At 50.0% G+C, this 25,523-nt stretch overlaps 1 protein-coding gene and 1 pseudogene across 1 annotated transcript in view; one reads left to right on the forward strand and one right to left on the reverse strand.

Annotated features, from left to right (window-relative positions):
* LOC127463453 (zinc finger protein 91-like) overlaps positions 1 to 25,523 on the forward strand; it is a 307,626-nt pseudogene that overhangs the window by 60,710 nt on the left and 221,393 nt on the right.
* The window catches only part of LOC127463460 (gastrula zinc finger protein XlCGF7.1-like), a 99,828-nt gene that overhangs the window by 12,317 nt on the left and 61,988 nt on the right, over positions 1 to 25,523 (reverse strand). The window lies entirely within an intron of this gene.

A 25,523-nucleotide genomic window follows, 5' to 3' on the forward strand; every position in this document is an offset into this window, starting at 1 on the left:
GCTCTGCTGCTCACAGCCAATACATTTTCCCTGCCCCTGTGCCAGGGCAATGCCCTGGGCCAGTTCTTCTGTGAACTCCCACATATCCTCAAGCTCTCCTGCTCACATTCCTACAACAGGGAACTCGGGCTTCTCTTGATTTCCATCTCTTTAGCATTTGGGTGTTTTGGTTTCATTATTTTCTCCTATGTGCAGATCTTCAGGGCTGTGCTGAGGATCCCCTCTCAGCAGGGACAGCACAAAGCCTTTTCCACGTGCCTCCCTCACCTGGCTGTGGTCTCCCTGTTTATCAGCACTGCAGCATTTGCCTACCTGAAGCCCCCCTCCATCTCCTCCCCATCCCTGGATCTGGCCCTGTCAGTTCTGTACTCGGTGGTGCCTCCAGCACTGAACCCCTTCATCTACAGCCTGAGGAACCAGGAGCTCAAGGATGCCCTGAGAAAAATGATGACTGGATGCTTTTCAGGAGCAATAAAGTGCCTGTGTTCTGGTGTGTAGCATTCAGAATGGGACTCCTTAATGGTCTAACCTTTTTGTACAGGTTTTTCGTGGAGGTCATTGGGTTCGTCTTGCAATAATTTTCTGTGCAATGAAATATTCTTAGGCATCTGCCTCCTAATTTTATGTCCACCTTTTGATTTTGACCCAGAGACTGTATAAATGATGAATTGTACTGGCTGAGTATTTAAACAAAATAAAGGACCCTGCAGTGCCTTCTTTGTCCAAGACCCTTCTTAGCTGTTCCTAAAGGACAGCACACTGCAGGACAGGGTGTATTTGCAAACAGCAAGGGGACAATAATCCCAGCCCAGCAGCACTGCCAGGGAGCAGCAGTGCTTGGTCTTTGCAGAGCTGCTCTCTTGCCACTTCCACACTGTCCTCCTGAGCCCCTTTCTCACTGTAAGGCCTGAGTGCTCTCTGAGCACAGTCCTGTGGGTTGGAAGCCCTTGGAGCACAGGCAGGGACAGGCCCTGGGAACTTCTCAAGCAGAGTTGGGATCCCTTCCAGCATCTCCAGGATGCTGTGGGATCTTCTGAGGGCAGTGGATCACTTCTTCTGTCACCTTGCTCCAGGGCTGGAACTCTCCTGCAGTGTCCCCATGACACTCCTGCTCTCTGCTTTCCAGGTTCCATTTTCAGATCCAGTCTTCCCCTCCTGTTCACAGGGACATCCTGGGAGTGCTTCAGAGCTGCCATCCTGGGGCAGCTCCTGCCCAGCGTGGGCAGGCACAAGGTCTCTCCAGCTGCTCCTCTCACCTCCCCAGTGCCACTGTTTTCTGCAGCCTCCTCATCCTTGCCCAGCAGAGCCCTCCTGGCACAGCTGGACACAGCCCTTGTTCTACCCCCTCCTCAGGCACCTGCCCAACCCCCTCAGCTCCAGCCTGATGGCCAGAAACCTTCAGGGCAGGGAGGCACTGGGGAAAATGCTGAGGACACCCATGGACTGCAGGGAGAGACCATTGGAGTGGTGGGTCTGTAGGGAGAAATCACTGCTGCCTCCCTTCTGAATCACCCTCAGGACCTGGATAAACCTGGATTTTCTCTTGTTTCCATGAGGTCCTGCAGTGTCAAAATGGCCCCCAATTCCATGAGGCTGCACAGTGTCCCTGGGTTCCTTTGGCTCCATAATGCCCTGTGGCCCCTTGAGTCCATGATGTGTCCTCAGTGTCAGAGTGACCCCTTGATTCCATGAAGTTGTACAGTGTCCCTAGGTTCCATTTTTCCACGAGTTTCCCCAGTGTCACAATGGCCCCTTGATTCCATGAGATTGCACAGAGTCATCACAGAGCTGACCCCACCGAGATGAAAGATTGGGGGAGATTAGGAGGAACTGAGACCAAAAGGATTGGATATTTGGGGAAGGAAAGAGGGGCTTGGCCAAGAGAGAGGAAAGATTTTGATGAGGTAAAAACAGGTTCAGGGAATGCTGAGGGTGCTGAAACAATGACTGGGCAAACATTCCTGAGAGACCTTTACCTTATTTGTAACCTCAAGCCCCAACATGACATAAAAGTGCTGCCCCTCCCATGGAAAGGAATCCACTGCTCTAATCCCAACCTCAACCAGACCTCAAAGGCAAACCCCAAACCCAGAAGTCCAAACTCCAATGCCCATCCCATTCCCAAATCTGTATTACCAGTATGAAAAGCCAAGCTTTAATCCTAACCCAGCCTAAAAATCTCTTCCCCTAATCATGAACCAGACACTGCCAGCAGAACAACAAACCTCCCAAAGTTCTCCCTAATCCCCACCCTGAGCTCTAAACCCCAAGCCCTGACCATTCAGCACCCCCACAGCCCTTGGGAGCAGGGCAAGGACCTGGAGGGCCCAGAGCAGGCCCAGGGGGTTGGCAGAGGAATGGGAGGTGACCTGGATCTGCTCAGCTCTGCAGTGACCCCCAGGAGAAGGGCCTGGGCTCTGGCAGGGATGTCCTGTGGCACAGGGGCTCAGGATCCAAGTTCAGAAGGCCAAGTGCACATGGTAACAGCCAGAGCTGGTGCAGAGACATCAGGGAGGGTCTAGAAATGCTGCTGGGAGGGGGTGGGAAAGCAGGAGGGGTGTGTGCAGCCTGCAAGGCCAGAGCAGCAGCAGGGCCAGGGCAGGACAGCCTGCAGGAGAGATGGCCAAGGGCTCTGGCAGGGCTGCAAGGCCCAAAGGCACCCAGGCCTTTGTCCCCTTGCCTCTGGCAGCTGCCTCTGCCACTCAGGCCACCACAAGACACTTGCCTGGCAGGTTCTGCACTTGGTTTCTGCCTCGCCCCTCCCTCAGGAGCCTGGCAGGGGTTGCCCAGTTTTGGGCCTTGGTTGTTCCTCCCCCTGCCATCCCAGTGCCCCCCAAACAGCCCTGAGCCAGCCGGGAGGGACAGGATCTGCTGGGCCAGGGCCTGGGGCTCAGCCCTTGGCCTTTGCGCTCCACAAAACCAAGGCAGGCTTTGCTCAGCATTGCAGGGGCCTGCCCAGAGCCTTTGTCTGCCTGCACTCCTGGCCTCCAAGGAGCTGCTCCAAGGAGTCCCTGGGGAGGCTTTGGCAGTGCCTGCCCTCAGTGGGGCCCAGCAATGCTTCAAGGCACTTGCAGTTTGGCTTCTGACTTCTTCAGCAGCTGCTTCAATCTTCTCTCAGTACCTCAGGATCATGGGCTGGGCTGCAAACACACTGTGGGGCTCATTAAAATGCAGAAATCCCTCAGGATCTCTTTGTCTTCCTTTAATTGTCTTCAAGGCAATTTCAAAACAAGTCTTCAAAGTTTGTACTTTTTCTTTTTAAGGATGGACATTTTTTAGTTCAGAGGAGAGGTGATAGAGGTGTTCTCCAAGTGATCTTGATGCTGAGTGTCTCCTCAGGAGATCCAGACTGACCCTGTATGATCAGCCTTTCTCCTCACCCCCCAACCTCACCAGTTCTGACATGGCCCATCTTGGACTGACAGCTGATGCAGCTCCAAACACACTGTGGGACCCATTAAAACATTGAAAAACAAATTATTTCCCTTCCTTTAATTGTCTTCAAGACGTCAACAACTAATTGGAGTTGTTTTGTAGTTTAGCTAAGGGGGAAGATTTTAAAATGGACATCACAAAAAATCTATATTTTTTGATGAAAGAGAATGATTTACACAGAGCCTTGGGATGCAAGAGGGTCAGGGCACAAAGTATTTGGACACAAATATAAGGGGGCAAAAGAGATTAGTAGCATTTAATTATTGACCAGTTTATCAGTTATCAAGTGATTCAATAGCATTTGCTACAATTTTAACAGTGACTGAATTAGAGATTCACAAAAACAACATTCACCCCACAGTCAATTCACACCCACACCCAGGCAGAGATGTGTGGACACATCAAGAGCTGGGTGGGGAAAGGTCCCTCTCCCAAATTCTCCTCCTTGTTAGGGAAACACTCCCCCAAATCCCTTTGTGTTTCCCACCAGACAATGGTCACAGATGAAGTGTTTGTTGAGGGGGATCAGAATTGTCCTGGGCATCAGGGAGGGTCTTTGGAGTGTTGCAAACTGGAGGGTTCCTGAGCTGGGAGAGGCTGCCAGAGGTGTCCCACTGAGAGGGAGGTGCTGGGGAGCTGCCAGGGCCTCCCTCAGCCCCGCTGGTTGTGGGCTCTCAAGGTGACTGGCTTTAGTGATCTGCTGAATTTCCATCCTGGTGTCAGGAATGACTGGAGTTTCCACAGTATTTGGGAATTGTATCCAAACTGTTCCATTTGGGTTATGATTCATTTAGGGAATGTTCAAAGGCTTTCATGGGATGACTGATTATCCTGTGTTCCCCAACTGTTCCACTCCAGATTGTTCCTGCCTTTATGATCCAGGAGCAGCTGGTCCAGTCCAGGGACACTTTCCCACAAGCCCTGGTAGTCCAGGGACACTTCACCACACCCCTGGTCCAGTCCAGGGGCTCTTCATTGCTCAGCTGGTTTGGTCAAGGTTTGTCAGGAGCTCCTGAGATCATACCTATAAGAAGGATGGGCACAGACTTAGTTGTAATAAGACAAGTGATAATGGTTTTCAACTAAAAAAGAGCAGATTTGAACTAGATAGAAGGAAGAAATTTTTTACACTGAAGGTGATGAAACACTGGCACAGGTTGCCCAGAGAGGTCATAGATGCCCCACCCTTGGAAACATTCAAGGCCAGGTTAGAAAGGGCTCTGAGCAATCTGATCTAGTTGAATGTAAACCTGTTCACTATGGGGGGATTGGACTAGATGTCCTATAAAGGTCTCATCTGATTCAAACTATTTCGGATTCTATAGTTCTTTCCTGCAGAGCCAAGGCTGACAAGGATCACCCAGGTTTCAGACCCAGCTGAGCATCCCCTTTGATGGCCCAGCTGGCAGCTCTGCTAAAAAGCTGCTGCAAAGAACCTCCACACCTAAAGGAGCTTTGTGCTGGGCTGAGCTGTGGCTCTCAGGGCTGGGGGTTGGCTTTTGGCTGCCAGGTGTCCACCAAGGCTCTCTCTCACTCCTCCTTCTTCTCCACTCCCCTTGGTGCCTGCAGGGTTGTTTCTCCCCCATTTCTCTCACTCCTCTCTGGGTTACAGCACCCTGGATTTTATCCTTTCTCCAAAGGGTTATCACAGAGGTGCCTCTGGAATTGCTTTTTGGCTCAGCTTTGGGCACTGGCTGGTCCATTTTGGAGCCACCTGAAACTGGCTCTCTCTGACACAGAGTCAACTCCTGATCTCCTCTTCCCTAAGGGAAACCTGCAGCCCCCTCCCTGCTACCAAACCTGATCTACAGGGTCATTCAAGTGCCCAGGGATAGAGGAGGTCATTGATCCCATTATTCCTCAGGCTGGTTAAACAAGACTTTGTCCTCTTCCTGTCCCTGACTGCAGGTTCTTTGTGTCAGAGCAGAACTGTGCTGGACCTCAGCTGTGCTTTGCTCCAGAACCTGCTGGGGTGGGGGCAGATGGCAATGGAAGAGTTGGGTTGGACGGGATGAGCCTTGTGGGTCCCTTCCACCTCAGCATATTCTGTCATTCTGTGTTTGTTTGGGTTTGGTTTGGTTGTGTTTGGTCTTTTTCCCTCCTTTTGATTTTCCTTTCCTCTGACCCATGAGTTTTTTCTTCATTGTCTTGGGCCTTGCTGGGCACCTGATGGCAAGACCAGTTTATCCCACTCACTCATCTTGACCACATTTTTTGTCCAAGTCACCATTAACTGGACGAGGTTTCTCACAGACTCGCTGCAACTTGGCATCATCCACAAAGGAGTGGAAAGTGCATTTCATCCCATCACCCAGAGACATAATAAAGATGTTCCATAGAAATGGTCAAGGGCTGGTCCCTGATGGATGTCACCTGGGAATTGCTGCCAAGAGGAATTTGTGCCATGACTTTTGACCCTCATCAGTCATTCAGCTTCCCACTCACCACATGTTTCACTTGTCCAGTCCAGCTCTCACCAGTCTGCCTCTAAGGAGATCACAGGAGACAATGTCAAGAGCCTTGAAACAGTCTGGGCACAGAACATCCCCTTCTTTTCCTTCCCACAGGGGTTCTGCAATCCCTGCCTTATCCTTCCCATGCCTGGGAATGGCTGCAGGAAGACTTGTCATATCCCCTTCCCTGCTAAGCCTGAGCAATCTGGAACTCTCCCAACCCTCCTTGCTGCCCTGTTTGCAGACTGGTTCCATGTCTGCCTTTGCCAAGGCCCCAGGAAGCTCTGGGCTGGCTCTGGCCTTTCCAAGTGTTTGGGAGAGGTCTCCCAGTGACACTGCCCAGCCTTCTCAATATCCCTGACACCAAACCCTTTTCAATATCCCACAGGTCCAGTCTAGTGCTCAGGACACAACACACATTCTCATGGTTCTGCAGGAGAAAATTACAAGTGATTTCATTATAGAGGTCAACGGGTGGAGCAGCCCAGTCTGGTCTGGCCCCACAGCAGTGCCCAGCCCAGGGTGCTGCAGAGCTCTGGGCACTCCCCCCACAGCCCCAGCCCCCCTGAAGGGCACAGCAGCTCCTGGGGCACAGAGAGGAGTCACAGCCCATGGTCACAGGACTGACACACAGCAGTGACTGAGCTGTCAGAGCACTCAGCCTTGGGCAAGGAGCAGAAAGGAGAGGGAGGCAGTGGAAAAACAGCATCTCTGAAAAGGCCAAGAGCTGCTGCTCCCTGGCAGTGCTCCTGTACCAGGACTCTTTAGCCCTTCTCCTCTGCACACAGGCACTGCCCTCCAGCTTCAGGGAAGTTCTTGGAGGGAGAATCTGGAAAAAAGAATTCAAGTCCTTTATTCTACTCAGAGATTTTGGTTCCTCATGTACAGAATAACAAAGGCAAGATGTTTGACAAAGAAGTTGCTGCAGGAACTTTTACTTTGTTTAAATGCACACAGAGAATGATCCCTCATTTAAACAATTGTGGGTCAAAAGAAAGAATTAGAGAGTGAATTAGGTATGAGATGAAGAATAAATTTCTGTGTTAACAACATTAAAAGAGAAAAAAAGTTAGAAACCACCCCCCACTGGCACTCTCAAAAGCTTTAGAAGGCAGGCTGGGCCAGTAAAAGATTACACAGTGAGTGTTCTGCAGAAGAAAAGAGGCAGGTTGTTGCTCCTGAAAAGCATCCAGTCATCATTTTCCTTATGGCATCCTTGAGCTCCTGGTTCCTGAGGCTGTAGATGAGGGGGTTCAGTGCTGGAGGAACCACCGAGTACAGAACTGACACAATCAGATCTAGGGATGGGGAGGAGATGGAGGGGGGCTTCAGGTCAGAAAACATGCCAGTGCTGAGGAACAGGGAGACCACGACCAGGTGAGGGAGGCACGTGGAAAAGGCTTTGTGCTGTCCCTGCTGAGAGGGGATCCTCAGCACAGCCCTGAAGATCTGCACATAGGAGAAAACAATGAAAATTAAAGAACCAAACACCAAACAGACACCAACCCCAATGAGCCCAATTTCCCTGAGGTAGCCTGAGTGTGAGCAGGAGAGTTTGAGGATGTGTGGGATTTCACAGAAGAACTGGCCCAGGGCATTGCCCTGGCACAGGGGCAGGGAAAATGTACTGGCTGTGTGCAGCAGAGCACTGAGAAAGCCAGTGGCCCAGGCAGCTGCTGCCATGTGGGCACAAGCTCTGCTGCCCAGGAGGGTCCCGTAGTGCAGGGGTTTGCAGATGGCAACGTAGCGGTCGTAGCACATGACAGTGAGGAGACAGTACTCTGATAACATGAAGAAGACAAAGAAAAAGAGCTGTGCAGCACATCCTGTGTAGGAGATGGTTGTGGTGTTCTGGAGGGAGTTGTGCATGGCTTTGGGGACAGTGGTGCAGATGCAGCCCAGGTCTGTGAGGGAGAGGTTGAGCAGGAAGAAGCCCATGGGGGTGTGCAGGTGGTGGTCACAGGCTACGGCGCTGAGGATGAGGCCGTTGGCCAGGAGGGCAGCCAGGGAGATGGCCAGGAAGAGCCAGAAGTGCAGGAGCTGCAGCTCCCGCCTGTCTGCGAATGCCAGGAGGAGGAACTGGGCCATGGAGCTGCTGTTGGACATTTGCTGCTCCTTAGGACAGAGTCTGTTCAAAAAAGGAAAATAAAGCGAACAATTAAGACAGCCCCCTCTCAGCAAAGCCAGTGCAGATTTTAGGGAAATCCCCTCCAAGTCAAGGCATTTCATTTCTGGTTTGTGCTCTCTGAGGGTGCTGTGAGGAGCAGGAGCTCTGGCCATGTGCTGCCAAGGACTCAGCTTTGCTCTGCTGCAGTGCAGACATGGAGCTGGTTTGGGACAGCTCTCATGATCACAGGGGTTGTCACATGGAACCCACCTTTAATGGAAAAGTTCAATTCCTGTACTGTTGTCCTGGAGCAATTTGGGCTGCAGAAGAAAGGCAGAGAGTATCCTTAAAATAATTTTGAATGGGTTGTTTGGTTACAATCATAACATCTGGTTATTTAAGGGCAAATTTTTCTGATGACAAATCTGACGAGTACTGAGACAGGACAGGCAGAAGGGCTGAGCTCTCCCTTGTTTATTCCAGAGCCAGGAGAGCTGCAGTGCCTCTCAGCCTGTTTCCCATCTGCCCTGCACTTTCCCTTGGGCTGCCTTGAAGATGACTACACACACAGATTCATCTTTAAAAACCCCACCAAGATCTGTCCTGAGAGCAGGGCAGTGCTGCTTGAAAGGGCAGCTCTGTGAAGTGTCCCCTGTGCCAGCCCAGAGATGCAGCTGTGCTGGACAGAGCAGGACAGGACCCCTCCTGCAGAGAAGCCAAGGGCTGGGACAAGAGAGTGCCCACCCCCAAGGGAAGGCTCAGCACTGCCCAGGGTCCTGTGCTCATTTCTGATCCTGCCTGAAATATTCACCTCTGAGAGTAAAAGAGTTTAAATTTCAGTGCAGCCTCCAGAACTGAGAGAACAATGTCTCTGCTACAATGCCTAAGCAGGAAACACACCTCAGGACTAATTTCTTTCCTGTAGCCCCTGTCTTTTCTGAACTTGCAAAAATTTCTCCATTCAATATCCTGTAGTGGTGTGGAGCTGTGAGCAGGTCTGATCCTGCAATAGCAAGACATGGAAAAGATCCTCCCTCAGCTGCCAGGTTTGCTCCTTGCCCACAGCCCTTCTCCCCCAGCCCTGGCAGCAGCTCCCTGGGCCGGCTGAGAGCTGCCCCTGGCAGGCAGCAGAGTCCCTGCCCAGCACAGCACCCTGGGCTGCAGGACCCTGCTCTGCCCCACAGCCCTGGGCACCCCTGGCTGCACCCCCGGCTTCACAGCTCTTCCAAAGTGCCCCAAAACAGCCCCTGCTCACCCATCCCATCAGCTGGGGCTGGGCCAACTTTAGGAGATGCCTCCAGGAGCTGCCCCTGCACTGCCCTGCAGCCACAGACTCACCGTGTGCACCCTGCCAAGATTCCTCCTGCAGGAAGCTCTCAGCCCTCCTGCCAGTGCTGAGCCCCTTGAAGCTCTGTCTGTGCCCTGCTGGTGTCCCTGAGCTGCCCTGGCAGTGCCCTCAGCCCTGCTGGGCTGTGCAGAGGAGCTGCTCACCAGCAGAGCTGTCTCTTTGAAGCTCTTCTTGCTTGCCAGGAGCTCCCTGTGTGTCAGGAGCCCTGCCCAGCTCAGCAGTACAGCAACAGCCCCAGGCATTTCATGACCCTCGGGGGGTTTGATGTTGTTTACAAGAGACTCAGTCCCTGAGAGGAAGTTCAAACAACTTCTCAAAAAGTCAAAGTGAGATTGAAACACTAAAGTTTCCTTTAGTGCTAATGAGTCTCACTGAGGGGCATAACTGAGAACGTGTCCCCAGGTTCCAGTTAGAGCAGAAAACTGCAGACAGTGATGACAAGGATGGAAAAGCAAGGGAAAGGTGGCTCTGATGCTGAATAAACCTTGACTTGTTTCCTTAATCCAGAGGACCAAGCCCTTACCCCCAGCCCCTGGGAAGGGACATCCTGTCCCTCTCTCGTTCCTCAGGTCTCTTCCTGGGGCACTGGGATGTGGGATGTGCAATGCCAAGGGCAGGACCATGGGGTGGCACCTGCCAGGCTGCTGAGCAGGGACAAGGAGGCCATAAGGCCCCAGGGCTGCAAGGGGCACTCCCCTCCTCCTGGCATCAGGGGCACAGACAGCAGCCCTGGCCAAAGGCCTGCAGAAGGTGGCTCTGTCAGGGCCTTTCAGCTTCTCCCCATCCCTGTCTCCTCTCCAGCCCAGGCTGTCCTACGGTGTCCATGCCCTGCCCCTTTCCCTGCAGGCTGTCGTCATCCCCCCGGCTGCCCCACCTGGCTGGCACCTTCCTGCACTGACATCTCTGCGTCCTCCCTGGCTCTTCCTGCACACACAAAGCCTTGGGCTCATCCAGACTCCTTCTTGGTGACATATTGCACCACAACACTGACCTTGGAGGGAAATTTCTTACTTCTTGTCACCAGTCTAGGCCACCCCAGCTGCCCTTGGTGGCACTACTTCTTTCTTAGGCTCTTTTCTGCCATGAAGAAAAGCTCCACCAGCTCTCACACCCCCCTTCCAGACCTCTCAGCCTACTCCTCTACTGTCCTCAATTTCCACATCACTGACCCCTGAGTCCTCAGCCTCTATATACGGGTCCTGTGCCTGAGACCCCAAATTCCCTCCTGGGAGATCTCTGGGACCTCTCCAAGGTTTTGGAAGATGACAATAGAGTGCTCTTATCCCAGGAAACACAGAGGGACACTTTTTTCCCAGGGTTGTCTTGGCAGAATGAGGCACAATCTCTTTAAACTTTCTGGCACAAGGGAGCTCTGAGTTCTGGGTAAGGAGGGAGCTCCAAGTGCCAACCACTGGAGTGGGAGCTACAAATCATCAGGGCTTGTGTTCTTTGGAGGGCCAGACACTGGTGAGAGTGGTGTGTGTGTGCACATGGAAGGACTTGAAGGGCACAATGAACTGTCTCAAAACACTGTCAAAGCAGGAAAATCCCATAAGGCACCACAACACACAAGCACTGGTGGCAAAAAGGAAGGCCTTTAATTCCAAGGCCTAAAGGGAGGTGAAGCTTTGGAAGTAGCCCCCAGGACAGAACTGCACTGTGCAGAGTGTGGGAAAGAGCAGACAACCCCAACAGGAAGCCAGGGCTGGTAAGGCAGGTCTGGGGAACCCATCCAGACAAAGATTCCCACCTGCAGACTGGAAGCACACTGGGCAAAACTCCCACCGTGGCAAGCTGTGGGAAAGGAAGCAAGTCCTTGTAGATGTGCCAGCCCAAGCTGTGGGAACAGCATCTACCCCCCTGAATACCCAGGGCTTGGACTGTATAAAAGTGATAGCCCAGAAGCACAACTTGGGGACCCTCCACCGAGCAGAGCAGGGTGAAGAAGGACAGGTGGGAGCCTCAGGGATCTACATGGTGTGATACATTGACTTCATCTCTGTCTCTCTCTCACTGTCTTCCCACCACCCCCTTCCCCTCTCTCTCTCTCTTTTTCTTTCTTTCTTTCTTTCTCTCTCCCTCCTATTTACTGTTAAATCAGACCTGGACTGCTGACTTTGGCACATGGTCTCCCTTGCAGCTGAATTTGGGCAGAGACGTCTTTTAATAATGGGAACCTGAGAGTATCCATGAGGTTTTACAGTGTGGGAATGGCCACTGGATTCCATGAGGTTCCACAGAGTCACAGGGTCCATTTGGCTTCGTAAGGCTCTGCAGTGTGATAATGGACCCTTGATTCCATGAGTTTGCAAAATGTCTCAGGACTCCTTTGGTTCTAGGAGGCCACACATAAAACAGTGGCCCCTTGGTTCCATGAGATAATACAGTGTCCCAGGAATTCTTTGGTTCCATGAGCCCTGCAGGGTCACAGTGGCCTTTGAGTCCCCGAGGTTCCACAGTGTCACAATGGCCACTGATTCTATGAGGGCCCGAAATGTCTCAGGGCTCCCTTGGTTCCATGAGGCCCTTCATGGCACAATGAACCCTTGGTTCCATGAGGTTCCACAGTGTCCCAGGGTTCCTCTGATTTCATGAAGCCTTGGATTTTCACAATGACCCCTTGGTTCCAGGAGGTTCCACAGTGTCCTTGCTGGAACACACAGGGCTGTAATGTTGTCACCCCTGCAGAGCTGCCTCCAGCTCTGGGCTCCAGCACAGGAAGGACATGGACCTGTTGGAGCGAGTCCAGAGGAGACCATCAAGGTGATCAGAGGGCTGGAGCAGCTCTGCTGTGAGGAAAGGCTGAGAGAATTAGAATTGTTCAGGCTGAAGAAAAGAAGGCTTTGGAATGACCTAATTGTGGCCTTGCAGTGCCTGAAGGGAGCCAACCAGAAAGATGGAGAGAGACTTTGGACAAGGGCCTGGAGTGACAGGACAAGGGGAATGGCTTCACACTGAGAAAGGGAAGGGTTAGATGGGATATTAGGAAGAATTTCTGGACTGCGATGGTAGTGAGATCCTGGTACAGGTTGCTCAGAGAAGTTCTGGCTGCCCCATCCCTGGAAGTGTTCAAGGCCAGGCTGGATGGGGTTCTGAGCTCTGGATCTAGTGGAAGGGGGTTGGACTGAGATGCTCTTTAAGGTCCCTTCCAAACCAAACCATTCCATGATTCTGTGACTGGTGGGGGATGTGGTGGTCGGAGCTGACGGGCAGAGAGACCCCAAAATGATGGAGTTTTCCATTCTGGGTGGAGGAAGGAGGGGGCAGCAGAACTGACAGCCTGGACTGCTGGTGGTCAGACTTTGTCCTGTTTGGGAGACTGACTGATCTGGGTGTGAGTGTGGATGTGCTGGAGGGCAGGAAGGCTCTGCAGAGGGATCTGGAAAGGCTAGATCAATGAGGCCAAGTGTCAGGGCCTGCCCTTGGGTCCCAACAACCCCCTGGAACGCTCCAGGCTGGGGGCAGAGGGGCTGGAGAGCTGCTCAGCAGGAAGGGACTTGGGGGTGCTGCTTGGCAGCAGCTGGATATGAGGCAGAGTGTGCCCAGGGGGGCAAGAAGGCCAAGGGCATCGTGGCCTTTGTGGAGAAGAGTGTGGCCAGCAGGAGCAGAGAACTGATTGCCCCTCTGTGCTGGGCACTGGGGAGGTGCCGCAACCCGCTGGGGTAAGGAATAGGGTCACAGCACTGCGAATGAGGGTTCAGACACGGTCGAAGGTCCGGTGAAGCAATGCCAATTTATTAAGCAGCTCAGGGACTTAAATAGGGTTGGTCTGGGGAAGGTTCCAGAACTGGGAGGAGCATGGGAGGAGCATGGGATTGACAGCTTCAGGAAAGAGGGTGATTGGATGATCGGGTAAGGAGGGGAGGAGTTTGTGCGTAATCATGGAAAGGACCAATGGGAGCTACCTCTGCACTGCACCAAAACCTAGCCAATGGCAGGCAGAGGAGCGGGAAAACAGGGGAAAAGGCGGGAAAACTGAGGGAAGAAGAAGGGGACAATATGGTGGATAAATTTTAAAACAACAACAGGGGTACATAGAACTGTATAACATCATAACATCAAACTGGGGAACAACTGGGGTACAACAGACATATCCAGTGAGTGTCATTATTGGTATTAAGGGTCAAGTCCGGTATTAAAAGTCCATTTAAGGGTTGTAAATGCGTCTCCATGCCTCATATTTTTCTCTTTCCTCCTTATCGCCTCCAACATCTCCCCCTTCTTTATTTCTTTCAGCAGCGGCTGCGATGTTGGCTTCGATGGTCTTTAGCAGCATCCTTCGTAGACAAACAATCAAACATGGTAAAAAAACACAAATAGAGACCGAACCGAAAAGAAATAAAGCACCAAGCATAATAAGTTTTTTAGTCCAAGGGGGAAAATTTGGCAACTGGATCCAATCGAAGAGGCTATCGAGGCCGCCTCCTCTGTCTTGATGAATTTCCCGGACCAATCCCTTAAGCTGGTTGATACTTTGATGTATAGACTCGGAGTGGTCCGAAAAATTCATGCAACACATGCCCTCGAATTCCTGGCACCCGTGACCGTGTGCCAGGAGAAGGAAATCTATGGCGGCCCGATTTTGCAAAGACACCTCTTTTAACTTCTGGGTGTCTTCGAGCAAGCCCTCTATCGCCTGGGTGGTAGCATTCGCCTCCTTGGTCAACCAGCATCCAAGGTGCGTTAGGAGAGAGAGGGCATGCGCTGTCCCTATCCCAGGGATAGGGAAAGACGCCCAGAAGTTTTTTACCCTGGACCAGATATGAATATTGGAATCGCAATCCTCTGGGAAGGGCAGAGGAGTGGGCCAATACTGGGTCTTACCAAGATTCAGATGTGGTGCAGGGAGAAAATCTAGAGTCCGAATCGGCTGGGGTGTTACATCGAACTTAGGTAGTGTTTTAGGAGCAGCAGGTTTGGGAATCGCGGGCTTAGCATTAGGGAAACGAAGGGGAGCGCCCATGGAAAATGAAAGGGACCTTTTGGCTCTTTCTTTTTGGTGCACTAATTGATTTTCAAAATAGAATTTAGCTGGATTGAATAAGGCGAGTTTTCCTATTGTGCAGGGACCTCCCTCCGGGTAGGCTCTAATCCCAGGCCATGCCCGATCTCCACACAGTAGGAAAAATCCCTTAGGGAGCCTCATGTTCCGTGGGACGTGCTCAGTGGGTACGGTGGTGGCCACTGAGCCATTGCACCACGGAGAGTGTGTCCCTTTATAAATGGGCTTGGTTGCAGTTACATTAAGAGGGGTAAACAGAATGGGTTGGGTATAGCGGTGAAAAATAATGCAAGCGGTAGCGGGAAGCGAACCTAAAAGATCTATTTCTTGAAAAGGGATGTCTACGAAGGAGAGCGCTGATATGGCTTGTGCCATGTTGGGGGAGTTTAGAGGTAGGGGTCCCCGGACCCGCGTTTGTGATACAAACGCGGGCCATTCAGATGGAGAGATGGGGATCCCTACTAGGCAAGTCTTGAAGGGACTGCCTGCGCTGGTCAAGGCTAGGCATAGAGTGTCAGTGCCTGTAGCCTTGGCCAGCGTTACCCATAAATTTTGATCGGGTTGGTTCATCCATCCTTGAAGCGGGATGTTATTCACTCGATGGACGGTTGTAGCCAGGAGGAAGATCCATATGAGGTGTGGTATCTGCAGCATCGTCGTTTCTCGTTGTGTTGTAGGTGTCTTCTTTTAATTGGTAGTCGTTGCTGGCTCCCGGAAGATTTTCACGCGCCGGGCAGGGACCCACTTTGGCCCGTCAGGACCTGCAATACAAGCGTAGCCCTTCCCCCAGGTGATTAAGGGGAAAGGGCCCGTCCATTTCTCCATTAGTGGGTCCCGGTACAATACTTTCGCTTTTTGATCGGATAGGACCGATGTTGTGGTCCTGAAATGGCGGTCCACAGGACTTTTACTTGTGCGAGTTTCTGTATCCTCCATCATGTTGAGAAAGTTAAGAACGTACATAACTTTCTCTAATTTTTCTTGGGGGGAGAGGCCAATACTCCCCCCTTTCTGTTTTTTAAGCATGTTCTTTATGTTTTGGTGTGCACGTTCTACAATACCTTGCCCTGTGGGGTTGTGGGGGATTCCTGTGGTATGTTGTATCCCCCACTGTTCAAAAAACTTCTTCGTGTCTGCAGACACATAGGAGGGTCCATTATCCGTCTTAATCTGTTTTGGGACTCCCATCCTTGCGAATGCAGACAGGAAGTGTTTTTTGACATGGCTACTCCTCTCTCCAGCATGCGCGGTGGCTACAATCATTTTTGAGAATGTGTCAATAGACACGTGTACATACTTTAGTCTCCCAAACTCAGCCACATGGGTCACGTCTGACTGCCATATCTCTAGGGGTGACAAGCCTCTTGGGTTTGTCCCCTCTGGGACAACAGGTGTAAGTGTTTGGCAGTCAGCGCAAGCCTTTAAGATTTCTTTTGCTTGAGATAATTTGAGTCCGAATTGTTTTTGTAGCGATCGCGCATTCTGGTGGAAAAACTCATGCGAGAGTTTCGCTTGTTGATATAAATTGGGGGTTACAACCATACCTGCTAGATGGTCAGCAAGTTGGTTCCCCTCCGCCACAGGACCGGGTAGAGTAGTGTGCGAGCGGGTGTGGACGATGTAATAGCCGAATTCGCGTCTTTCTATTAGAAACAATAATTTAGTTAGCAATTGAAACAGATTCTGATTAGTGACATCTTTTAAATAGGAATTTTCGATTCTCTTTACCACACCCACTACATACGCCGAATCAGAAACAATGTTAATTGACTCACCACTAAAAATTTGGAAGGCGCGTACAACTGCTGAGAGTTCCACGATCTGAGGAGAACCTTGAACTTTGTGGATATCTTGGTGCCAATCATTGTTTTCCTTCCACACTATTACAGCGTTCCCGGTTCTCCCCGAGCCATCGGTAAAAATTGTTTTTGCATTTGGAATTGGAATATCCGATTGCATAATTTTGAGCCTGATTGGTATATGTACTAATCTTTGTATAAATGGGCACGCCGGGAGATGCAGCCGAATTTCTCCCGGGTAACCCCCGATGGCTATTTGAAAGTCAATGGAGGTCTGCAGCAGTTGATCTAGGTGTTCAGAAGTCAGTGGGAGGTAGATGAAATTTGGTTCTTCCCCACTAAGTTCTAAACACCTAGTGCGACCTTTAAATATTATCTTTCCAATCATTTCAGTTATAGTGGTGATGGTTTTTCCGAATTGATGAGGGAGGAACATCCACTCCCACAAGCAAAAGTCTCGGTAGTCGCCAGAAAACTGACCCAGAAGGGCCAACGGTTGTCTTTGTTCTTTTAACACCACTAAGGAGGATGGCAGTCCCTCCATCCTCCTACATGCCTGTCTCTCAGAAATTTTCTTTTCAACAGTGGTAAGGGATCTGATGGCATCTGATGTTAAATGCCGGGGGGAGGACAGGTCAGCGTCTCCTCGTAGCAGCTCAAATAAGGGGTGCAAATCTCCTGTTGTGATCCCCAACACAGGCCGGATCCAATTGATCGCACCCAGTAGCTTTTGGAGGTCGTTTAAAGTTCGGACATTTTTGTCAATTTCTACTGACTGGGGTCTGATATTTTTTGCATTAATTTGGAGTCCGAGATACCTCCAAGGTGCTTCCCTCTGCACTTTCTCAGGGGAGATCTCCAATCCTTTGTTCTTTAGGGCCAAAATCGTAGAATTTAGTGTCTCATCGACTGCCAATTGAGTTTTTGCGCAGATCAATACATCATCCATATAATGGAAGATGATTGACTGCGGGTATTGTAGCCGAATTGGCCTCAACGCCTCTGCCACGAACATTTGGCAGAGCGTTGGGGAGTTTTTCATCCCCTGGGGAAGCACACGCCACTGGAACCTGCGGTGAGGTTCACAAGAGTTGATTGCAGGGACAGAGAAAGCGAATCGAGCCAAATCAGCCGGATTGAGGAATATGTGAAAAAAGCAGTCCTTTATATCAATCACCACTAGGGGCCATTCAGCAGGGAGCATGGATGGTGAAGGCATTCCCTGCTGGAGGGCTCCCATTGGCTCAAGGACTTCATTAACTTTGCACAGGTCCTGGAGAAATCTCCAGGAACCTGAGGATTTTTGGATCACGAACACTGGAGTGTTCCAGGGACTGGTGGAAGACTCCAAGTGTCCTTTTTCGAGTTCCTGATTGACCAAATTATTAAGAATTTGCAGCTTTTTTGTTGGTAGGGGCCACTGATCCACCCAGACTGGCGTGTCGGTTTTCCAGCTCAGTCTGGGGAGCTGCTTTACTTCAGTGACCCCCCCTAAAAATTTTGTTCTGGAGTCAGGGTGCCCAATTTGAGCTCCCACTGCTCCATAGCGTCCCGTCCCCACAAAGTAATTGGAATGTTTAATACATACGGTTGAAGGGACGCTGGTCTACCCTCCGGCCCGTAGATCGTTAAAACCTCCCGACTCCTGACGGGGTACTGTGTTCCCCCCACGCCGCTCACTTGAATGTAGGCTGACTGAGCTGGCCACGCGTGCGGCCAGTCTCTGGAGGCAATTATGGTTACATCCGCCCCCGTGTCGAGTAGGCCCTCCACCTTGACCCGCTGCGGTTTCCTCGGCTGCGAAAAGTAAATAAAACAGGTTAGGAGTGGGCGTGATGTTTTTACGGTGGTGGTCCACAGGACCTCCCTTTCCGCTGCCTGACTCTCTTCCTCATCGGCCGAGAGAACGCACAGCAGGTCTTCGGTGGAGACCATCTTCGCTACGGGGAAGCGGTCCTCCAGCTGTACGGGGGGAAGATGCACAGTTAGACAGATGGCAATATTATTAGGTGTCAAGCCCGTCAGGAGTGTGGGTACAACTACAATCCCTTTACCGACTGCTGAAAGGTGAGATGTAATTAAATATGTCAAGTCAGGGTCTACAGGGTTGGATGGAACGACCCTTGCGAGCTGTTCATATGAGCTTAAATGTGTAGATGGATGAATAGCTTGTAGGACAATCCAAGGTAGGGGTTTACACTGTTCCCGAAGGGGAACAGGGTCCGCTGGTGGCCGTCGGACTACGGGGTAGCTGGGCGTGGCTGGCGCAAGATGGAGTGGGGGGCAACTTGTGTCATCGCGCCCCCCCTGGCGCTCAGCTCCCCGTTTCCCGAGTGCTCACATGCACACTGTCTAAGGTCTGGCATTGATGAAAATGTAACTCGCTTTTGGAGCCGTGGGGATTGTTTTGGGGAAAGGGGTTCGCCATTGATGTTGGTTTTGGACCTACAGTTGGAGGTCCAATGGCGACCCTTCCCACACCTTCTGCACAATGTATTCGGCAGGTTTAGGTTAGGCTCCGACCTAAATTTGGGGCAGTGCTTACGATAATGACCTTTTTCCCCACACTCGAAACAGTGTTGGGGCCCTGAAAATGCAGCGGCCATGATTCTTGCTTTCTGGGCATTGGAACCTACATTCTTGCAAGCCTCTATCATCTCCAGCAGAGTTGGATCTTTGAGCATTTTCAAAACTCTCTGGCAGTCCTCATTTGCTTTTTCAATCACTAATTTGTTAAATAAAATTTCTTGAGATTCTTTTTGATGGACTTGCCGAGCGATCGCTTCTTTAAGCCTCGTAATAAAATCTACGAAAGGCTCTTTAACTCCCTGATTGATCAGTGTAAAAGAGGGCGCTTGCACGTACGCGTCCGCCACTCTTTTCACTGCTTCTAAAGCCAATTCTTTAGTTGTGTTTAATAATTTGGGGTCTAATCTGGTCTGATCCCCTCTGCTGGAGTAGTTCCCCTCCCCATAAAGCATATCAACGGCCTGCCTTGTTGGAATCCCCCTTCTTTCCATTTTTTCGTTGACAAATGCAACGATACGTTTTTTCCATTCAGTCTCAAAGACTGAGGCCTGAACGGTAGTAAAAAGCCCTCCTATGACGGCCCGAATGTCATAGGGGATTAAGGTGTAGGCAAGAAAGAAGGATTCCAAGAGGCCGATTGTAAATGGGGCCCCCAACCCGTACTCTACGATTGCCTTTTTAATATCCTTAAGCATGGGATAGGACACCGGTCTCCACTCGGGGGGTTTCCCCTCCTCGTAGTAAACCGGGAATGCCCTTAAAAATTCCACATCCTGGGCCCGCGCAGCTTCCTCCCGGAAGGCCTCCCAGATATCAGGCACGGATGGTTGCCTTTCCGGGGAACGCGGTGCCCACCCATAGTCATTGTCTGAATCTCGGTGAGCGGGGTAGGCCCTGGTGTTATGGGCCCTACGGGCACGGCCATATTCCCGGAAGGAAGGCTTGGCCTTTGCCCTTGCCCCGCCCACTACTTCCTGCCGGTGCCGTAAGGGAGACACATCCGGGGAGGAGACTGGGGTGACGGAAGTGGGCGTGTCCGAAGGCGCGTCGGGGGAGGGACTTCTCGCGCCACGAGTGGGAGGAGAGAGGGGCGGCCCACGGGGTGGAGCTACAGGGGCCCGCCTTTTCTTTTCCCGCGCTGACTTTTCGCGCTCTTCACCCTCCCCCCTTCTCTCTGGGCGACGCTGGGGTCCCTCCTCGACGCCATTTCGTGATCGACGCGTCCTTCTTCCGCGCTCCCTCCCGCCATCTTGTTGAGTGGTGTCAGTGTCCGTCTCCCCGCCATTTTGTGTGCCCTCATTGTCCATATCGATTTTAGTGTCCTTAAGTGTGTCTTTAGTGAGGCTGGTGTTCGCGTTCATCATTTGGTGCTGTAGCACCATCAGAACGAGCCTCCAAGCGATTAACGCTTGCTTGGCCAATTCGTTGCCTCGTTCAGAGTCCCGCCACAGTTGGTATCCTAGGGCTTGCCATTTGTCCATTGTAATGTTATCGTTTATGGCACAGCCCTGGCGGTCCAGCCACCTCGCTAATGCTTTGGCCGATTTTTTATCGAGCGGGTGGCCGTGCTCGATGACAAAGTCCTTGAGGCGTCTATAAACGAATTTCTGAGAGGTGGAGAGCGTTAAGCCCATGGTGGTACTTGGGAACACTCTCCGATGTTATTCCTCTCGGTGAAATAAGTTACGGGGTGTGGAGTAAGGGGAAGGTGTCAGGGATGTCCCTCGTGGCTCACCTGTCCGGTGCGCGGCCCACACGACTGTCGAAGCCTGTAGCCGTCGGCTGCACGAGGGAGGGTCGGCGGAGCAGGCGTCCCTCTTGACGCTGCCTGATCCCAAGTGGAGTCACAGGAGTTCCCTTGATACAAGGGACCTTCGACTGTGCCCCACGTTGGGCGCCACTTGCCGCAACCCGCTGGGGTAAGGAATAGGGTCACAGCACTGCGAATGAGGGTTCAGACACGGTCGAAGGTCCGGTGAAGCAATGCCAATTTATTAAGCAGCTCAGGGACTTAAATAGGGTTGGTCTGGGGAAGGTTCCAGAACTGGGAGGAGCATGGGAGGAGCATGGGATTGACAGCTTCAGGAAAGAGGGTGATTGGATGATCGGGTAAGGAGGGGAGGAGTTTGTGCGTAATCATGGAAAGGACCAATGGGAGCTACCTCTGCACTGCACCAAAACCTAGCCAATGGCAGGCAGAGGAGCGGGAAAACAGGGGAAAAGGCGGGAAAACTGAGGGAAGAAGAAGGGGACAATATGGTGGATAAATTTTAAAACAACAACAGGGGTACATAGAACTGTATAACATCATAACATCAAACTGGGGAACAACTGGGGTACAACAGACATATCCAGTGAGTGTCATTATTGGTATTAAGGGTCAAGTCCGGTATTAAAAGTCCATTTAAGGGTTGTAAATGCGTCTCCATGCCTCATATTTTTCTCTTTCCTCCTTATCGCCTCCAACAGGGAGGCCCCACCTGGAGTGCTGTGTCCAGTTCTGGCCCCTCAGTGCCAAAAGGCCCTTGAGGGGCTGGAGCGTGTCCAGAGAAGGGACCGGAGCTGGGGAAGGCTCTGGAAAACATGTCTGCTGAGGGATGGCTGAGGGAACTGGGCTTGTGGAGTCTGGAGAAGGGGAGGCTCAGGGGGGACCTCATTGCTCTCTGCAATGACCTGAAAGGAGGTTTTAGTGGGGTGGGGGTCGGTGTCTTCTGGAAAGCCTTTAGTGACAGGAAGAGAGGAAATGGCCTTAAATTGCATCAGGCAAGGTTCATATTAGATATTCAAAAACCCTTTTTCCACTGAGAGAGTGTTCAGGCATTGGAACAAGCAGCCCAGGGAGGTGGTGGAGTCTCTGGAAACATTCAGGTGGCATCTGGATGTAGCACTTTGGGATGGGGTTTAGGGGTGATTCTGGTGGTGCTGGGTTGACAGTTGGACTAGAAGATCTGGAAGGTCTCTTCCAACCTTGATGATTCTGTGATTCTCTGACCTGTCATCCCTGTTTGCAGGTTTGTGCTCTAACAAGACCCTGGGGATGTTTTCTCTGTTGGGTCCACAGAGACTGTGTTGTGTGAGCCTTTTTCCCTCAGATCAAAACAAGGAGTAATTAATGCTAAATCCAGCAGGTGGTTTTCAAGTACTAACTTGGTCCAGTTTGTCCAACTGTGTCCAAACAGGTGAGGAAAATCGGGAAGTTTAGAAGGGTAATTTTTTTACCTCATCAGAAGGATATCCAGGGGTGCACCAAGTGCCTTCCAGTAAGGAGCACAAGAGATGAGTAGACATTGACAACATTGTTCTAATGTTAATGTCACTGGAGCACAGAGTGAGATCACTTCTGAGTTACGTTTCTTTAATTAGTGATTAGGAATAAAGAGAAAATCACATATTTCATGACACTTTAGGATTTATTTCCACACTCTTAACAAGAAGGTATTTTGCAGCTGGACTTTGAATAAGGTTCCATGGTATATTGCAAATTTCTATCTCAAGGTAACAGTCTACTTCCCAAAGAAATTCTCAGCAGCTAACACCCTTTCATCATCTGGCTCTTTCCCTGATGGCTTGAGCTTGTTGCTCCTTTTGGTAAATACCCATTTGACACAATGCACTGGGCAGCTTCTGCCAAGTGCCACTGAATCTCACTTCTTCCCTTGCCTTGAGGTAGTTGTACTTTAAGAATGTGGCTGTTCAGATGCCCTGAAATGTCTCTAGTATTTCAATGGGAAGAAGCTTCAAGATGTGCTGTTTGGCACACAGGAAAAATTCCCTGCCCAGAGAGCCATGGAAATGTAGGTGCTGCTCAGTAATGCCCCTTGACTGGGACAGGCACTGCTGAGGATTTTTAACTTCCCCTCTCTGATTCCATTCCCACTGTTTTTTACAGACTATTTGTGGGAAGATTTTGCACTGTACAGTTTGATAAGTTAGTGCAGATGTGTGTTTGCAGGCATGTTCTTCTTCTGTATTCCTGGATCAAATTCAGTAAACTGATACCTGGCTTGAGCTTTTCCCCCCCCCCCCCCCATAGTACTGTTTTTATTTATTTCTCCAGAGCAGCTTGAGAAAATGAAGGTACACTTAGCCCCAGTTCACTTGCTGCTGTAATCTCTTCACCTTTTTTCTTTTCCCTTCCCCCAAACTGATGGGTAACTGTGAAACCCAAGGTCAGGAATGTGGTTGGAATTCCAGGCCCCAGTCTGGGGGAGGTGACACTTTCAGTCCCCAGGGGAAGAAGCCACTGCTTTGTTTATCAACATGCAAAGGACAGTCCAGGATTTCTGGTTCTCCAAGCAGCAGCACTGGCAGGGAAGAGCTGCTGGCTTGGATGGAAGAGGGTTGAGAGAAAAGTAGTGATGGCTCACAGGGGGAGAGGAAAAACGTGTTATTTGGGGCTGTAAAGCTGGGGGGGGATGACAAGCTAACAAGGTAGTGGAAGCCACATGAACAGGAAAAGGAGGGCTTGGAGGAGACAGATCAGGACAGAAGGAAGGACCATCAGGTTTCAGCCCCTGAATATCAAATCTTAGGAGATCATGAAGGAAAGTAGAAATGAAGCTCACCTGTCCTTTGGTGAGTTTCCAGATGGATCAGCTGTCATATTTTAAGGAGGGTGTATTCCAGGGACCTTAACACAGAAAAGTGACCCCATCAAATGACACATGTATAGGGATTCCTTATGAGTGATTTTTATATGAGAGAACACATACACATGCAAAGATTTGAAAGCATTTTGGAATAAAAAATATTGAAAAAGAACCAAATCTATAAATAGACACCTGGAGAGATACTCAGGACAAACAATATATTTGCATTTTCATGTTTTGCTCATGTGCACATGTAAATCAGGTTGTAGGACCTGTATTTTGAGTTCATATAGTCATACAGAGAACTATACATAAAGACATCATATTGAAGTTCTGATTTGATCCCAAATCTATGTTTATCAAATTGTTACTTAAAGATGTTCTAATACAGTACCGTGCATTAGTACCTCTCATTTTAAAATGTGTTAAAAACAGATTTTTTTTCCTTGATGTTTCTACAGAGTACTTATATTTTACTCTTCATTTCAGAGCTCTTTAATCCAGTGCTCACAAGCCAATCTACCTCTTGATGACAGAGTTCCCATTTAACAATATAGGCAGCATAATGCTACTGGTAATTAAGCTTTTTATACCTGCTTTTATACAGTGGTCTGAGCTGTAGTTTTGCTGTGGTGCTTCTGATTCCTAAACTTAACTGTATTTATACCATGTTTGTAGGCAGCAGGTCCAGTCTTCACATAAGGTAAATACATAACACTGGAATCTCTCTGCTGTTAACAGACACAAACATGTCTATTGAACCTGTATACTTTGGAATTTGCTTCTGTTGCTCTATTTACTTGCTAAAATGCTTTGAAACAGATCTGGAGAGGGCATTTGTGTTTCCATTTGTGAGTGCTATTACTGCATTTTGAGGGTGTGCACTGATTTGTTTGGATCTAAAAGACTGCCATGTGCATCATGGTAGGGCTTCAGTCACCAAAGATTTTGTATCAGAGCAAAAGTTGAAGGTGAAAATCTATGCCCTTATGGCTGAGGATGAAAAAAGGATCAGTCCAGAAGTGTGGTATACCCCTGAGACCGTAGGAAAATTGAATATTGAGCCCTTTGAAATATCTGTGAAGGATCCAGACAAACCTATTAGAGTAAAACAATACCCAAACCCTCATGAAGGAAGAATCGGCCTTAAGCCTACTATAGAGAGACTGTTGGCACAGGGATTGCTAGAACCTTGCATGTCTCCCCATAACACGCCCATCCTACCTGTGAAAAAGCCTGATGGGATCTACCGACTGGTACAAGATCTGAGGGAGGTAAATAAACAAACAGTGACAAGGTTCCCAGTAGTCGCTAACCCTTACACCTTACTAAGCCAAATTTCCCCAGAACATCAATGGTACAGTGTGATAGACCTGAAAGACACTTTTTGGACCTGTCCCCTTAAGGTAGAGAGTAGAAATTACTTCGCCTTCGAGTGGGAAGACCCAGACACTCATAGAAAACAACAACTGAGGTGGACAGTCTTGCCCCAGGGGTTTACAGAGTCTCCAAACTTGTTTGGGCAAGCCCTGGAACAGCTATTAGAGTCCTTCAAACCTTGTGAAGGAACAGTTTTGGTACATTATGTTGATGATCTGCTAATAGCTGGAAAAGATGCTGAAACTGTGAGAGATGAGAATATCAGACTCCTGAATTTCCTGGGTGAAAAGGGTCTGAAAGTGTCCAACTCCAAACTACAATTTACAGAAGAGAAAGTAAAATATCTAGGGCATTGGTTAAGTAAGGGATGTAAAAGACTGGATCCTGATAAAGTGAAAGGAATACTGCCCTTGTCTATACCCAAGAATAAAAGACAAATTAGGCAAATTCTAGGTCTCTTAGGATACTGCAGACAGTGGATAGAGAACTACAATAATAAAGTAAAATTCTTGTATGAGAAGCTAGTTAAAGAAGGATTGGTGAAGTGGAGCAACGAGGATGAGAGCAGGCTAGAAAGATTAAAAGAAGATCTGATAAATGCCCCTGTGCTTAGTCTTCCAGACATTAGAAAACCTTTCTATTTGTTTGTAAATGTTGAAAATGGAACAGCTTACGGGGTCTTAACGCAGAAATGGGCTGAGCACAAAAAACCTGTGGGGTACTATTCTAAAATTCTAGATCCAGTTAGTAGAGGTTGGCCCACCTGTTTACAAGCGATAGTAGCTACTGCACTATTAGTGGAAGAGGCAACTAAAGTAACCTTTGGAGGAGAACTGAAGGTGTATACTCCACATGATATCCGAGGAGTATTGAAACAGAGG

This window comes from Manacus candei, unplaced genomic scaffold (assembly GCF_025592945.1).
Source record: "Manacus candei isolate 608988 ecotype Guabito, Panama unplaced genomic scaffold, ASM2559294v1 h1tg000161l, whole genome shotgun sequence".
NCBI lineage: Eukaryota > Metazoa > Chordata > Aves > Passeriformes > Pipridae > Manacus > Manacus candei.